We start from the raw sequence: 16002 nt of genomic DNA on the forward strand, positions 1-16002 counted from the left end.
ACACTAGCTCTAAGGCTCTAGAGGGATCTCTATGCTTCTCAACCAAAACATCCCACGGCCTTGAAGGGCCAAGAGCATCCGGAGGCTACACACTAATCTAACCAAATAAGCATTTGTATGGCTCGTAGTCCAACAAATAACCCTTTCCAAACTCCTCACAGGGAGCACCTACACATATTTGTGTTATACACCACATAAAAGAGACATAGGGAGCACCCCTCAGCTAATTGTCATGACCCCTTTACAGCTCTCTTACACCTCGAAGATTGGCCGCGAGATGCGCCATGAACACATAAAGCATGTATGATACATAGTCCTCTCTTTAATCAATCGTTCCAGGAGATAAATGATAATCCTCACTGAGTAAGTTCCCTAAAAGAAACAAACCACTAACCCTACGATAGGATACCTCACTCGTAGTGTGGGTCAATGTTTATGAAGACAATTGCCATGCATCCAGGATGATATCATGTGTTGAATGCAATGCAACTATGAATGATTTGTAGTGATCAACCATTTTTATCCATTCATAACAACATTGTGACAGTGCAAACTATTTCTTTTCATGCTTTCATTTTAAATGTAATTGTTACGTTGCATAGGGTCAACACCAAGCAGCATGCTCATGCTACTGAACCTTTTAATTCTCACAATACAAGTATCCTATATGCAAAGTACATTTAAAAAAAATAGATTCAATATGTATTCAACACTTATTACCCCCTTCTCTCCCTATTGTTCAAGGTTGTGCATTCAATGGTAGGTTTAGAGAGTAATTTAATATATTTTCTTCATATAAACTGATAAATACTCACTTTAACATAAAGATAGAACTAAAATAAGACTAAACCTCATGATTCAACCCTCCACAGACGCATATATTATTTTTTTCTACTTTTCAAGCTCAAAAAACTTATTTTTCTCATTTTTCTTAATTTTTTTCTATTTAATTATCAATAAATACTGATATTCCATGTTTTTTTAATGTGACTTGATTAGGCTTGCTGAGAACTACTCTCATTCCTCATTTCATTCCATACGAATACCATTAACACATTGAAAACCCTCCAAAATCCATGATTTACTTTAAAACCGCAATTTGACGAGTTTTGTGTATTTATGAAAAAATCAATAGACGCCTCGTTCTTGTTGATTTTTTTAATTTTTCTCACAAAAAGAATCATGGAAAATCAAGAGCAACCATTTCCAACCATTTGCACAATCAAGATTTATCATAAAATGATGAAACTTACCACTTACTCATAAAACTGCACTTTATCTCATACGCATCTCGTATTTGGAAGGTTGTTGATGCTCAGTAACAACTGTTAAAACTCCCCCAAACATCAATCTACACTCTATCATCATGTCTCAATATCATCTCCCAATCGAAATCTCTCAAATTAGGCCACCCTCTGCTCTCATAGAATAAGGCATGAAAACAAGCACTAAGAGAAGAGAGAGAGAGAGAGAGAGAGAGAGAGAGAGAGAGAGAGAGAGGAGAGAGAAATACTAAAACCATTTCTTTCCATTCATGGCTCCTTTTTGCATAACACATCAAGAAATCTAAAGTGAAAATTTGGTGGGTCTCATGCCTCTCTCCATTCCTGATGATTCTCACAGTTGCAAATTGCCCAAATTCATCAAATCGATGCTGCGCAAAAAATTTTGCACCCCCATGCTCCCAAATCATTAAGTTTTTGAGGTTTTTCAATATTTAAATTTTATTTATAAAATAACTAGTTCACATATTGTATGTTCACACTGCCCAATAAGTGGCTTCGTCTCTGTTGAGGGTGCAAACAGCCTCAAAATCAGGATTCAACTGTATGGCTAGCTTCATAGCATTGAAATCTATCAATTTGGCCTCTGTCATGCTTTTTTTGGCTCCCAGTTCTTGTAGCCACTTTATAATGCAAAACCTTGCGATGATTAAATGGGGGTTCAAACTCTTGAGGGTAAAGGGGCCTCTGCCTAGCCGCCCGTGTATTACTACACTGACAGTACCCACCATTGCACATTGCAGGTGGCGGGCGTCCATCACTGTCACTTTAGTCTTTATTCTTTTAGTGACAATTTGAATAAAGGAAGGCCCGGTCACACATTGTGACTATTGGAGTTCCCATTTGTGTCTCTCTCTCTTCTTGCTCTTGCTCTCCGCCATAGCTCACTTCCAAGCAAGCTTCAATCCTTCTCACCTTTCAACTGGTATCAAAGCTTTGGATTAGAGCTTGATCATGGAGCTTGGCCCAGCATTACTTCAGCTCGGATTGAAGACCTAGAGCTTGGAGCTTCAATGCCAGCCATGGCTTCTTCCCCCCGAGGTAAGATTTCATCTCTCGCCTCTCACTAGCCCTCATAGGCTCTTTGCAGGTGTTCATTGGTTCATTGGGCACCTTGTATGCCCCCTGTTCCCCCTTATCCTTAGCATAACCAGCAAGTCCCACAATCATCTCACACTTTTTTTGCGCATGTTTCAAAATCTAGCTCAAAAATCCCATTTTTTTCTCATATCTTGGGCATTCGGAACCCAATTTAGTCAAGGTAAGAGTCTAACTTGGAGTTTTGGTATGCTCTGGACGCGATGGTGATGTCAAATTTGCAAAAATCTGATCACAGCATTTTTTGCAACATATGTGAGTTGATTTACAGTAAGAAAATGTCATACTCTTAGCTTATGTGATGCTCCCAAGGCTTGGTATTTGATGCCTAGATACTTTGGAGATGTTTGCCCAATGTTTTGAGATGCTTTAGGACTTGGTTTGAGCTTCCATAGCTCGATTTATGCAGGAATTTACTCTTGTACATTGTTTGGACAACAAGGTTTTATTAGGGACGACTTATGTATAATGCTCTTTGTTGACATTCAGGTGTCATGTTGGATGTATTGATGCTTGTTCATCACGGTTTATGCCTAGATATGCTATTTGAGAGCTATTGAGCCTTGAATTGGACGCCGACACTTCATTGTTGGTTGGGATTTATGCTACCTTGGTTGATAGGTTATTTTACCTCCAGTTTGGTTATGTCTATTGGTTTTTGGCTATGTCTTTGGGATATGCAATGAAGTATGGACCTTCGGGGTACGACATCAAGCTTGTATTTGGTTTTGGATCTTCATTTGAGCTTGAGCTCGGCTTTGGAATGCATTTGATGCTCCGTCTTGGATGTACATATGGCATGTATATTACCTATGTCTGACCGATCTTGGCATGCTTGGCCTATGCCACTACTACATGCTACTTACATTGTTTGGAGCCGATTGCTACTTATGCCTTGACTTGGCTTGCATCTGTCTTCCGAGAACTTACTTGGGATATTTCTTGGCTTGCCAGAGTTGTATTAGGGATAAAATTGACGTTTATGGATGCTCTAATTGGAGGCTGCAGAGCCTATATTCTCATAATGTCTTATTGATGTCTGGTCTTGGATCTTTCATCACTCGTACTCTCATATTCCCTTCTTGAGCTTCTTGGCTTGATCCATATGGCTTTTGTGCTAGTGGGAGCATCGTTGGATGTTTGACAGACATTGAGCAGGTGGTTTATGCTATTGAGCTTTGAGTCTTCTGAGACTGGGATCTTCTTCACTTGGATGTTGCATGCTTGATATGCCGTGGTCCGCATACATGTACTTGGGCTGATTTGGGCTTCGCACTCCCTGAGCATACACCTCTTTGTGTCAGGTCTTGCTAGTGTTGTGTACACGTTGCCCTATTACACTGGGGGTATGCCGGCTTACTGTCGGATTCATTTAACATGCTTGGGTGTTTGCTCGATGTATGTATGAGTGTCATATGCTAATTTATGCCCGCTTGATATTGGTTATGCTTTGATAGTCAGTGGTTGACTTGGTGCATTGATTTTACCTACATTTTGCTCTCATTGTATCTGGATGTAATTTATTACAGCTAGTTATGTATGGATTGATGTGGAATTTCATGTTGAATCATCCTGATTTTATGTACTTTTGATTCTTGGTGAGAAGCATCATTAGCTATATCAGTTTGTGGTCATTTTGCCTTGGTTTTGGTGGTATTTTTGGCTGTTTATAGCAGAAAATAGCAAGCATTTTTAAACTATTTGCATTGTTTTGGACTGCATTATGGGTTCTTTTTCCACTAACAGTGCTATCTTCAACATCACTAAGCTTGATGGTACGAATTATGCCTATTGGAAGAGCCAGGTTTGGCAGGTATTGATGGAGAAATCGTAAATAAAGCCACTAAGGATGCATGGCAAGCAGCCTGAAACTATGACTGATGACGAATGGGATGAGCTTGATGAGTTATGCAAGTCCACCCTCATCTTGTCTCTCACTAAACAGGTGCATTACAATGTGGTTGAGGAAGCCCAAAGTGCTTAGCAGCTTTGGGATAAAATTAAGAACCTCTATGATAAGAAAAGTCCAGCAAGTCAGATATATTGGCTGAAGCAGCTTATGGACCTGCGCATGAAGGAGAATATGACAATGTCTGCTCATTTGAGCCAGTTCCATGCTATTCTCAAGAACTTGACTTCATACGGTATTACCTTTAATGATGAGGTTACTCCATTGTTTTTGCTTGGGACTCTAAGTGAGTCATGGGATGTATTCTGCACTGCTTTATGTGCTCCTGCTACTATTTTGAACTTGCCTGATGTAGAGAGTGCTCTTCTGTAGGAAGAGATCAACTGTAAGAACTTGGATGCCTCTCGTGTGTCGCATGCTTTGACTATTAGAGGCAGAGATGGTAATGGCAAGAATGATCGTGGGAATGGCCGTGGTAGAGACTCACAGAAGTATAGGTCTAAGTCGCATGGTAAGTCGCACAACAAGTCTCGTGGAAGAAATGATAATGTGACATGTCATCATTGTGGCAAAAAGGTTCATATATGCCCACAGTGTCATGAGGTACGCAATGAGAAGCGCAAAGAGAACAGGAAAGTTAAAGGACAGGAAATATCCTCTAATCACAACATTATGCATACGAAATCCAGTGTGAAAATCGAGGAGATAAATGTCATGTGGACTGATGACTTCGATGAGGAGTACATATTTGCACCTAGTTATTGTGATGCTACGTCGTTGATCGATGTTCACTCTATGTATGTGTAGTACTGGCTTTTGGATTCTGGTGCTTCATTTCATGTTACACCATGCTGTGAGTGGTTCCACTCCAACCACACTGTCTCTAGTTCATTTCACTTGGGTGATGTCAGGTCACTTGCTATTGTTGGCATTGGGGATGTACGATTGCAATTCTCTACTTGCAGTACTTTTCTGTTATAGGATGTACGTCATGTACATGCATTTACATGCAGTCTTATGTCTGCAGGGCAGCTTGATGATGCTGGGTTTCATGTTTCATTTGGAGATTATGCTTGGAAGATCACCCGTGGCAGACTTGATGAATCTCTATTGACCATGTTATGTTAGTGGGTTCCATCCCACATGTATCTCTTTGGCATGCCCGTTTGGGCCATATGTTCTTAAAGGAAATGAAAATGCTTTCTGGTTTGCAGTACTTACTGCCCCTTGACTACGCATGTTTTGATTCATGTGAGCATTGTCTTTATGGCAGACAGACTAGGAATACACATAAGAAGTCTGGTAGGACACGCATGAGTGAGCCCTTGACATTGGTACATTTGGATGTCTATGGGCCCATACCCTGTCAGTCTATAGGTGGTGCAAAGTATTTTGTAATGTTCATTGACAATTTTTCGTGTAAATTCTGGGCTTACCCCATTAAGTTTAAGTCTGATGTCTTGGTTGTCTTTCAGAGATGGCTTGCATTTGTTGAAAACCAAACTGGGCATAGGCTTAAATGCCTTAGGACTAACAATGGGGGAGAATATGTGTCACGTGCTTTTGAGCAACTATGTGATGAGAGGGGTATCAAGCATCAATTGACCGCCCCCCTATACCCCACCCCAAAATGGTTTGGCTGAGCGGATGAATAGAACCATCCAGGAGCGTGTACGCAATATGCTTAGACATGTAGGCTTACCACATAGCTTTTGGACTGAGCAGTCAGTACAGCTGTTATCACCTTCTAGTGGTTTGGATTTCCAGGTTGCAGAGGAGGTATGGACTGGGAAATCTCCATCTTATATGCATCTACGTGTCTTTGGATGTGAGGCATTCTGCCATGTGCCCAAAGACAAGTGTACTAAGTTGGATCCTAAGAGTGTCGAATGAATTTTCCTTGGCTATGGGGATACATGTGAGATGGGTTACTGCCTCTGGGATCCGCAAGTGCGGAAAGTCATCCGCAGCCATGATGTAGTCTTCCATGAAGAAAAGATGCATAGACAGCTTGAGAAGGTGGTAGAGATATCCAGGGTTATATTCTAGGAGAAGCCACATGCTCTTGCACATCTAGTTGGATAGCCTGCAGCAATAGTTGGTACACATGGCCACGGTGTTGGACCAGCCGTAGAGCCTGTCGTGAGACGGTCTACTAGACGTCCACCTAATAAATGTGAGCCCTCGATGCATTATGTCTTGGTTACATATGCAGGAGAGCCTCTCACCTATGATGAGGCTATGTGTAGGGGTAACAATCACTCCTGGGAGAAGGCTATATAGTCTCAGATAGACACCCTGCATAAAAATATGACTTGGGATTTGGTTGCACTGCCTCAGGGCAAGAAGACTTTGCCATGAAAATGGGTGTACAAGTTGAAAAGTACCCCTGGAAACCCCAAGCCGACTTATAAGGCAAGACTTGTCGCTAAGGGTTTTAAACAGGAGCATGGAGTTGACTCTGATGAAGTCTTTTCTCCTATTGTCAAGATGACCACCCTACGCTTGGTTTTGGCCTTAGTCCTGCAGCTTGACTTGAACTTGTAGCAGATGGATGTCAAGACTACATTCTTGCATGGGGATTTGTATGATGAGATATACATGGAGCAGCCTAAGGGCTTTGCAGAAACCTAGTAGGGAGCACCTAGTGTGCAAGTTGAAGAAAAGTCTTTATGGCTTGAAGCAGCCACCTAGGGAGTGGTATTATAAGTTTGATGCCTTTATGGAGTCATAGGGCTATAGGAGAAGTGCTATGGATCCGTGTCTTTACAGAAGAAAGCCCCTGATGGTTCATTGCTTATTTTGGCACTTTATGTGGATAATATGCTGATAGCAGGGAAAGCTCATGATGAGTTGGATGCTCTTAAATCTCAGCTAAAGAAGAGCTTTGAGATGAAGGATTTGGGAAAGGCCTCTCACATTCTTGGTATGCGCATTAAGCGTGACAAGCATCAAGGACTACTCTACCTCTGACAGAGGGAGTATATTCATAAAGTCCTTGAGCGTTTCCACATGCAGGATGTTAAGCCTATTGGCTGTCCATTACCTTCTTATGTGAAGGTTTCATAGGCCGATTGTCCGCAGATGGATGAGCAGAGGGCCGAGATGGTCAAGATCCCTTATCCATTAGCCATGGGTAGTTTGATGTATGCCATGATAGCCACTCATTCAAATATTGCCTTTGTAGTTGGTGTTGTGCCACGCTATATGGCTACACCTGGAAAAAAGCATTTGGATGTCGTAAAAGGTATCATGAGAAGCTTGAAGGCACAACAAATATGTGTATTTGCTATGGTAGCCAGGATACATGAGTTGTGAGCTACACAAACTCCGATTATGTAGGACATACAGGTAGTGGAAGTCCACTTCCGTTTATGTCTTTACCTATGCTGGAGGTGTTGTTTCTTGGATGTCCAAGGTTCAGAAATGTACAGCTCTCTCTATCACTGAGGCCGAGTATGTTGCAGCCACTGAGGCTTGCAAGGAGGCCATATGGTTGGGCCATTTGGTTCATGACCTTGGGATTGATATTATACCTATGCTGCATTCGGATTCTATGAGTCCTATTCAACTAGCCAAGAATCCGATCTTCCATGCGAAGATGAAACACATTGAGGTGAGGTATCACTTCATACGTGGGGTCGTGGAGGACAAGTCTATTGACCTTGTCAAGATCTCCACTTATGAAAATCCTGCAGATCTGCTCATGAAAAGCCTCACTATTGAGCGCTTTGCCTTCCTCGCGAGATTGATGGGCGTTGGATGAGATGATGTTTTTCCTCATTCTATTGTACATGTGTACATTGTACTGTCTTTTCTTTTTCTTTTCACTCCTCATTGGAGCAGATTCACCTTTAAGTGGAAGGTTGTTGGGGGTAAAGGCACCTCTGCCTAGCCGCCCATGTATTACTACACTGACAGTACCCACCACTGCACACTACAGGCGATGGGCGCCCATCACTGTCACTTTATTCTTTATTCTTTTAGTGATAGTTTGAATGAAGGAGAGCCCGGTCACACATTGTGACTGTTGGAGTTCCCATTTGTGTGTCTCTCTCTTCTTACTCTTGCTCTCCGCCATAACTCACTTCTAAGCAAGCTTCGATCTTCTCACCTTTCACAAACGGATTTCGATTGACAAACGAAGACTTGTGTTGAGTTCCTAGCGTCAAAATCTAGCTAGGAAAACTCTAGCTCATCGATCTGCAACGGTTTCATTTTGCACAAAAATTTTCTCTTTTATGCCTCCCTGGCTACTTTTTGCGCATTAAATTAGGCTCCAAAAATCCACTCTCATTAATCATTGCATTTCAACATTAGAAAAGTAAAAATATTTGCAAGACTATTAAAATCTCAAATACATGAACTAGACTAGGCTCAAGTAGTAGTGAATAGCCATAAAGAAATGCCAATGCATCAAGTTCATCATTAGTAATGTCCAACAACTATATTTCAAACCTATAAAGGAAATCTGTGCAAAATAGGCTGCATGTAGTATCAAAACAACAATAGGATGACTTTGGTTGCATCTTCCATTTCTGGCTAGAGAATAAACTAGTGATGACTTGATTAAATGCAATCCCACCATGATGATGAGAGAGAAGGCACATTAAAGAAGGTAGATCATGCATGTCAAACAAAAAAAATCAAAGAGAAATAAATTAGAGATAATCATAATACTTGCAAGAAATCATGCCACACTGAAGAGCATTACAACAAGCACATCAAGAGGTGTATCCCGACTAGAGCAAGTGGCAAGTTGTAATGTGTAGATAGGGCTTGAATAGGTGGAATCAGTAGAGAAAAGGCAACCATAATTTGTCAAGTACGGAAGCAAATAAAAGAGGAGAAGGGAAAAAGGTAAATTGGGTTATATCATTACCCTAGCAATTAAGGGAGTGTTGCTTTTACACCAGCCCTTTCATGTCAAGTCAAAGGTTAGGCTAATGTTCATAAACCATTTTGAGAATTGCCCAAGTTAATGCACACATTTCATATAAAGGCTCACATCTATAGAGTTAGTAAAAAATAGGAACATGCTAATGAGAGTAGAACCATTGCTAAATTATTTTAGCAATGATAATAAATGGATCATGCATAGCAATATAAGTGTGCAAGACAAGGTCATTCGTATATTGACCAAACCTTACACAGTTTTCAATCCTATAAGGGAGTTGAAAAGTTAGACTCATGGAGATAAATGGTATAACAAATAAGGATAAACATTGTATCAGAGAGGGGAAGATAATAAGAGAGGCAAAAATACTTCAATAAGTATTGAGGAAGGATATAATTAGGTTAGTGAAACATCATGAGATAAGGGATACTACAATATATATGTGGACACCAAAAAGAGCATAAATGCACAAAGGCATCAATTTTCAACCACCAAGTCCTTGATTCTTGAGTAGCAAGTATCATAATGGATATATGATAGTGTAAAGAAGCTTGCCACCAAAGGGACAAAGACTAGGTGATGGTGCACCAAGGGACCAACACCCCTCATAGGGTTAGTCCTAGGTACCTACCATATACTAGTTCATGAGAAAATTCCTAAACAATATTCGATTTAATTTAAGGAGAGTATATCCTAATTTTGGATAGGTAGAAATGAGTCACCAAAGTTGAGCTATTTTGAAACCATTATTGGTAAACCTTTATACCAAGATCATAAGCTAAAGTAATGCTTTGTGTGATGAATTGTTTGAGTAACGGATTGGGTCCACTTGCAAGAGGATGGCCTTATGTGACCAAATTGTTTGAGTAAAGGATTGGGTCCACTTGCAAGAGGATGGCCTTGTGTGACCAACCAAAAGGTCTATTACTACTTTTATGTATATAATAGATATGCCTAAATGGTAAATCTTGTTTTTGTCATATTAAGTACTAATGCAAAGATCATTCAAAGGATAGTGAATCAACATATTGAGGACGTATGAAGAAAAGAAAATGAAATATTCACTAGGAAAATGGTAGAAAGATTTTTCTGTAAAATCAAATTTCAGTGATACACAAGGGTAAATGGGGAAAGTAGAATCCACCTTTTGATTCAGAAATATGGCAGGATTAAGTACATTTACCAGGAGTAAGTCATCATAATATGTGAATGTATGTGTAAAATGTTTTAGAATATCATACTCTTGGGATTCACTATATATATATATATATATATATATATATATATATATATATATATATATATATATATATATATATATATATATATATATATATATCCACTATATTGCATGCATTCAAGGCCTATTTATAAATATCCTTATTTAGTGAAATTTCCCTGAATAAAACACAACCCTTTTTTATTCAATCTGTAAGTAATCCATTTATATGACACCCTTGTATATGATATATATATATATATATATATATATGGTGTTTTTAAATCTCCTTATTTTGAACTCACCATAGATCTGTGTATTCACTAATATCTATGTATATATTTTATAGAATTTATCTATGTATCACGTGAGTTCAAAATAATATTTTACAGAAGTTATATTCAAATAAGCGAAGGTATAGATCACACCATAGGAGTGAACAACTAAGACCCATAGGTATACCACCACTTCACTCTTGGTAATGCCAACTAATGTAATGTAGGTATGGCCAATAATCCATGAATTAAGGGCAAGGTAGACATCCAAGGTGAATGAGCAATAAAGAAGCCTTAAAGAAGTTGAAGGTTAATGTAATAATAGTACCCATAATTGATGCACATCCAATATCACCATGATGTGAGAGATTTTCGTAAGATTTTTTAATATCAATAGTACAATAGCTAAATATAGATTGTGGTAAGTTGACAAAGACTAATTCTTGAGTAGAGAGACTAGCCAAAAGGATTGAACCTGATATCCAAAGACAAGGAATATCTTATTATTGGGTATGCTAACATATTGCATCATGTAATAATCCTTGTATGCTTCAAGGATGATGACAAAAACTAAAGTACATTTTGAGTAGATAGAATAAGTAGCATTAATAAGCCATCTAAATTCATTTTTATGAACCTTGTAACTGCCCATAAGGAAAGGTAACATAATGTTAAGAAAGTCACCATTGCATATTTTTCCAAAATGTTGAATGTCCTCTACCAAGGTAGTTAAGTTGATATCTATTTGGCAAAAGTTAGAGCTATTGAATCTTTCTTCTACAAGCAAAAAATTTAGCTTTTTGGAGAAGAAGGATGGGTTGTTAACACCCTTGTTGATACCAAGAATAAAAAAGTCATCAAGAAGAGTATTTAAATCCTTTTGTGGTCATCCATGGCATGAAATTATATTTCTAAACTAGGGATATTCTTAAGTTTGTGCTCAATGAAGCATTCAAACTTGTACATATAGCTCTCCTTTTCAAGGTTAAGGATTTTGAGGAAATCAATAAGACCAAAATCAAAGAGTGAATGGTTTCCTCAAGGTTGAATGGTTTAGTGAGTGTATGATTTACCCTTTCTTAAGTTGGCATTTCAAGTACTCATTATCACCCATTTCCAATGAGGATGTGCCAACATGACCATAATCAAGAAAGTAAAAGGACTTATCATAATTATGACAATTAAAAGTCTCACGAGTGGAGCAAAAAGTCACATGAGGCTTATATAAGAAAGCCTTTAAGGTAGGAAAATATTTCCATCCAATGACTACATATTCATTCAGTATAGAATTTGACAAAGGTTGCCCAATAAGGAAGACAAACTCTTTATAACTTTTTTTTTGGGAGACTGTATCCAAGAGGCCATTACAAAAGAGTAAATGGATAAATACGGATGTGTCTTTTTCTACTATCAATTTAAGTTGATCATGCTATTGCTGAACTAGTACCTGCAGTAATCAATTTAAATTGATCATGTTGTTGTTGAACTAGTACCTACATTAATCAAAAAGGAGTTTCTTAACAATGGAATTACAATAACCAAGATTTATTTTTTTTCTTTTGAGATTGAGGGAAGTAGATTTTTTGGAGGCTTGTGTTGAGGAGCGTTGTCTGTTACTAAAATGTTTTGCTTGTAGTGACCTTGGAAACATCTTCTTCCCCTAGCAGCAAGCCTAAAACTTCTCATTGAAGTAGTACTATTGCTGCCAATATGAGTTTTTAATGGGTTGAAGCATTTTTCAATAAGTTTGCCTGCTTTACTTTTTTATTCGGAATCAGATTGGAACCATTCTTAGAGAGATCATAATATTTTTGGGTGCTATGAGAACCATATCCCTAAAGAAGGAGAAACTAAGGAAGCTTTTATGGCCTCATATGCTTCTTTGGCAATCCAATTGAAAAATAGTAAGATAGACCAACGAAGGCTCTCGGTAGAAAAACCAATATCAACCTTGTGCATAATAAACCATAAGGCATGGTCAAACCATAAAATGTGATTAATTCGGTATTCAATCCTATGGCTAGAGATGTCACAATAGCATTTAGTAAATGGTCTAAGAAAGTTGAAGACCCCATAAATAAATTTTGCATCAATCCAATTCTCATTTGGTTTGACTCTTTTTGTAGCAACACAATATCCATAAGGGGATAAGCATCTATTGGATTCAAAAAGTGGCATCATTAGAGGGCCATTGAACAAACTAGTATTCATAAGTTAACTAGTCACATCTTGAGCCAATAAGGAAAATTCCTTCTCACCTGCCCACAGTAACATTTTCCTCTCCTAGGAAAAGAGGCCACATTTTAGTTGGTATAGGCATTATAAGTGTGAACATCACATAGGGCCATGGTTGATGGTTACATTTTTACAAATAGATCTCTAGTAGTTGTAGAGTAACAAATGCATCAACATAAGAGCCTTAGTCTTACTTCTTAACCTACTTTGGGGTTTCCCATGTGGCATTAAGTAACTTAGTTTCTTTGTTTGAGAAGTCAAAGAGGTACAAGAGCTTTCCAATCCATTCAGTTAGGAGGTGTGGGAGTTTCCAACTCAGCTTTCTTCTTGAGACGTGGATTTTCCTCTCGGAATGGGATCCCCACATGAGAAAATAAGTTTTTAATGATTGTGTTGGGTGAATCAAACTAGTTGCTCAAGTTCGTTTCATCTTCCTTGACCAAGTTATTCATATTTTCTAATAAGGATCTCAATATTGATTGATGATATAGCACAAGTTGGATTTAAGACAGTGATATGATAGATCTTAAGCTAACTAGCAAAACCAAGTTGGAGTAACGTTTTTTTTTTGGGAATTGTGGTTGCTATTGGAGGTTGCAAGTTCCAACTCTATCAGAATGTGATGAAAGTCCTTTGATCTGAAGATACAAGTAGACCTTGCACAAATATAGAAGGTGATGGAAGAGGGTTGGCATAAACCAAGACTTGTAATTCAACATGCCCACCATTGTGCTACATGAGGAATGGATATAGTTAGAAGAAAACATCATAAACAATAATTAAAATAAGATCAATTATAGGATCTAGTTATCATGGCACTAGCTCCATGGGTGTTTTTTTCTACAAAGAAAGAACATGATATACTGTAAGTAGGTTGTACCAATGACCAATCAAGTTAAATGTAGTGCCATAAGAAGATAGAACTATAGGAAGCCAAACGGCTAAACACTCCAATATTTAAATGAGTTGTACGACATAAACCAAGTGAACAAGTTCATAAGGAAAGGGCACCAATAGTTAGCTGCAAAAGCAAACACGGAGAACATTAGTAAGGTGTAAGTGTTCTATCTTGCATTGCAGATGTCATCAATAGTGCCTAGTTGCTATTTGTGTCACCCAAAATGAACCAAGATTACCTTGCTCATGTCCATGAAGCTACACAAGGTGTAGACCCTCAATCTTGCATGGTAGTAATATGCCCTTTATGGATTCAAGGTGAAGGATTTGGGGAGGAATATAGATTCCCCAATGAAGCAGGGCAATCTAAGAAAGAGACTGAACACTCTTCTTTTAGGTTTCAAGTCATATTGACTAGAGAGGGAAGTAAAAAGATTGGTTATTTTGTAACTATAGTTACATACTAGCATGGATGGTGGACTAAACCCCTCTTCTTTTAGGTTTCCAATCATATTGACAAAAGAGGGAAGTAAAAACACTAGCTACTTTGTAATTATAGTTACATACCAACATGGATGGTGGACTAAGAAAGTTGAGTTGTATTGAAAGCTCAAGATACAAGGCATAGATTTAGCTTTGTGTAAAAATGATCACACAATGTATATGTATTATTATAGAACTAAGCTCAGGTTCTATTAGATAAGTTGGACCATTAGGGGAGTTTCGAGGTCTCAAATTTTCCTTTTAGGATGTAGAGAGAGAGTGCTCTAAACCAATGAGAAAAAAGCCTCCGTAACGAAAGTTCTCTTTTGAAAAAGTAAAAAATGATTTTATAATTTGACATGGATACTATATTACTATGAACTTTCATTATGAAAATCTATTTTCATCATCTCGTAATTGTGATTATGTCATCCTTTACATTACTGACATAAGGTCCCGACCACTTTGCATTATTAATTTGTTTATTGATTTATTTTTCAATGCTCAGATAAGAAGATCAAAGGTCATGTTGTCAGTCAAGAGAGGCAGATATATGATCATGTCCTACAATTTGTTGATGAGAGATAGAATACTAGGATAGAAGACAAGATAACTTGTAAGATAGATCAAGACTCTATTGCTTGCAAATGCATGCTTGCTACTCAAAATTTCATCATTAGCTTTTATTAAAAAAGAGGGCATTATGTTGTAGTAGTCTAGTTGCTTTGGATTAGAATCTTGAGGATGTTAGCAAAGATCCTATAGTGGATCTTGATGTTGGGCTCAGTGAGGACATTATTACAAAACTAAAGATTAGATCATCATGTATACTACATCTAGTGAGGCTAGATTTCATTTACATTCTACCTTAACAACAAACGTGTAAGTTTCTATATCAAGTCTATATATATATATATATATATATATATATATATATATATATGATTTCACTTCTTCAATGGTAAACATATATGCTATTTTTTTGAAAATATCATATAGAAAAGAGAGAAAATACATTCCAAGGACATTAAAGAACAAATCCCTTTACTTTCAATATAAATACAACTTCAAATATTACAACAAATTTACATTAGCTTTCTTCATTATCTATATACATGAGGTTTGAAAAGACAATACATAAGGGCTATTTCTTTTTTAGGAACATAAGGGCTATTCCTTTTTAGGGACATCCTTTTTAGGATTTCTTTGCCTTTGTTTGATGCTTTTGTTACCTTAGGTGTTGAGGGGCCCTCCTCCTCTACTTCCACACTCTCTACCTCCTCCTTATTGTAGCCACCTTGTCTCTTTATTCTTCTTGTATACACTTGACAAGTACATACTTGAAAAACTTTGCTCTTACATACCAAACATGCTAGGTGTTGTAACAATCCTTGGAAAACTGTCACAATTTGAAAGAAAGGAATGTTAATTCAGTGCTATTTTGCAATATACTATCTTTTGAGTGAAATAATATCTTAAATTTAAACATCTTCCACATTTAAACTTTGATAAATTTACCATCATTAAGATAAATAAACTTGACCAATCTCTTGGCATTTACAACTTCCCTCCAACCACATAACTATCATTTGACATAGGCAATATAAATGATATTTTTTTGGGAACTTAGAATGTGTACAAATATTTAAGGGTAATAGGAGAAAAGTAAATACCTCCATCCCTCTTATTGGATTGAGGTATAACAT

Source organism: Lygodium microphyllum, chromosome 2 (genome assembly GCF_053477565.2).
Source record: "Lygodium microphyllum isolate KBCC chromosome 2, Lygodium_microphyllum_v1.1.10, whole genome shotgun sequence".
Classification (NCBI taxonomy): Eukaryota; Viridiplantae; Streptophyta; class Polypodiopsida; order Schizaeales; family Lygodiaceae; genus Lygodium; species Lygodium microphyllum.